At 36.9% G+C, this 2,526-nt stretch overlaps 1 protein-coding gene across 1 annotated transcript in view; it reads right to left on the reverse strand.

Moving 5' to 3' along the window:
- Positions 1 to 2,261, reverse strand: part of LOC102681020 (protein C1orf194-like) — a 10,332-nt gene extending 8,071 nt beyond the window's left edge. The window contains exon 1 of the mRNA XM_006614631.2: positions 2,102 to 2,261. The gene's annotated coding sequence lies outside the window, so the exon portion shown is untranslated. The remainder of the gene's footprint in view (positions 1 to 2,101) is intronic.
- Positions 2,262 to 2,526: the final 265 nt, after the last annotated feature.

Below are 2,526 nucleotides of genomic sequence, written 5' to 3' on the forward strand. Positions count from 1 at the left end.
ATATTTCTTTGCTATGAACTGCTATATGCGTTTCGCGTTATTGACTTTATCCTCCCTCTTAAACGTGTCGTAAATAGCGCGACTCGCCGCTTGTACGAAGGCAATAAGCGCGCGGGCAATCAATCTAAATTGTAATTTCGTAATCCTATTAAACAGGAGGCCACCTTCGCACGCACTTGGCCCGGGTTCGGGACGCGTATAATTAGGTATCGTTTATTTTACACCGCAGCCTAGGAGGGTGACACTTCCACCGTATATAATATATACGGCTGTTTTGGGGTTCTGGGCGGACGTAGACGGTGGCCACGACGTGGTGGTAGAAACGCTTCGTTGCTAATGGCGATGCGATCATCGCCATCTAACCATCGCCCGTTGATATTATGCGCCACGGGAATCCCCTTTTCCTTTCTATCAATTCTACCTTCCCCTAAGAGTATTCTTTCCTTACGTTTTCCGATTAACAATGATCGAACACCGAACTCGATCGATAAGAAAAAAATAAGAACGAAGTTTTTTGAAGGAACGTGAATATCGAAGCTGCTTCGTTATTATTTTTATAATAATTTATAATCGAGAAAAATTTCACTCGATAACGATCACTCGATCGCGATCGATAATCGATCGCGATGCGATCTCTGGCGATGGTTCGGGAAAGGAAATTGTCGTTAAAATCGCGTTGGAAAAATCTGGTCGTCGATGTTTTGACTGGCGACATCAAATCGCGACAATGGCAGATTGTCTGCTGACAAATGAGCGGCCCGCCACGGGACAGCGATCCACGCACGAGACATATGGTCCTCTATAAAAAAAAAAAGCGCCAGAGATACAAGAGATGGCCTGCAGTAACAGCATCCAGTCGATCCGATATTAATGGAGACCAAACACCGCACATTCTGTGTCGCCTCTGTCCCCGTTGTGTGTACATATTGGTGCGCCATTATGTCCCTGTTATAATGTGTACACACACCCCCCTTTCGATACAATGGAATGATCTATGATTGTGCCAAACATGGATCGTCAAGTCAATTTTTCGCCCTTCTGCTCTGTCTCTCTTTTTCCTTTTTTTTTTTTGCGATCTATCAACTCATTCGAAGCTACCTTCGTTTCTATTTGGATTGGGAACAATTTCATAATTTTTCCAACGTTTTTCATATCGATTTGTAGTTAGAAATTAGAAATAATGAAATTTTATTTCTTGATCCAAGTGAACAAAATGAAATTTAAACACTCATTAATAATTCTAACGCGTGGTGTATATTAATATATTAATATTTTCAATTCGCTAATTCGAAAAAATGACGACGATATTTCTAAGATATTTATAAGAACGTTAAAAATGAATTATATTATACAGTCACACAGAATCGATGAGATGTTAATGTTAATGAAACACTCGAGGCGTAAAATGAATAAAATTTCCATCTCGCGGTTTTTAATGATTACGATATCCTTAAATTAGCCGAGATCGAGTCCATGGAACGATTTACGCTTCACGGTTAGATTCGAGTAATTCCAGTTTTCCTGAGCGTGCAAACAATAAAATTGGATTTAGCGACCCTCGTGGCGCGTACGTGGCGTGCGACTCGAAGGGTGAGTTTTCGGAAGGTGGACAAGCACGCCGGTTCCGAGGGAGGGTTGGGAGATCAAAGACGCCCTCCGGCCAATTCCGTAGTTTCCACGTGACATATTAGGTAGAAATTGACGGCGACAGCCTCGAGTAACGACGCACCAGATAAACTTTGATCATTTCACCTGTGGGACTTGTTTCGATTCGTGAATATTATTATCGTCGATATAGGCGCCGATTCGCCATCCGTGATTACGTTGCCACGATGGAAAAGGCGAAGATATTGAGTGATCTTATTGTTATTGACATGATGATCGCGTTTCAGAAAAGGATTATGCTCGTTCTACTGAAGATTAATTTTGGATAAAGGAATATTTTATCAATTTTATTTTATATACGACTTTATTACTGAATGATAGTTTTGTTTATATATTCTTGAGTAATTGAATTAATTGACGATCGTGGATTAGAGAATAAATAATAAAGAAATTCTAATAATGTATCAAAATAATTGTAAATGTATTTATTACGTACCTTTTTTAACGGTAAAAACTAACGATACTACTGTTCGATGAATTTACTTAGCAACCTGTGAAGACACTACTTGTTATAAACAGATTCAAAGTTAAATCGATATTATTTCCCATAGAAACAGTTTAGATAGATAGATAGATTAGATCATTACATTTAGCGACAAATAGCGACATCTGTGAAAAGAAAGTTACATTAAACTGAAAAAGATATAAAATAAATTTAAGATATTAAAATCATCTTATTATTTTATTTTTAACGTAATCGATTTAGCATAGAATAAAATTGTATTATTAATAATGAAATTTAATCTAAATTTCAATGAAATAATTATAAATTAAAAAATTAAATGGTAAAATAATAAAATATAAATAATATTAAGAATCAAATATATTTTATATTTGATGTCGAAAGGAAAGACAAGGAAA

This window comes from Apis dorsata, unplaced genomic scaffold (genome assembly GCF_000469605.1).
Source record: "Apis dorsata unplaced genomic scaffold, Apis dorsata 1.3 scaffold_194, whole genome shotgun sequence".
Classification (NCBI taxonomy): Eukaryota; Metazoa; Arthropoda; class Insecta; order Hymenoptera; family Apidae; genus Apis; species Apis dorsata.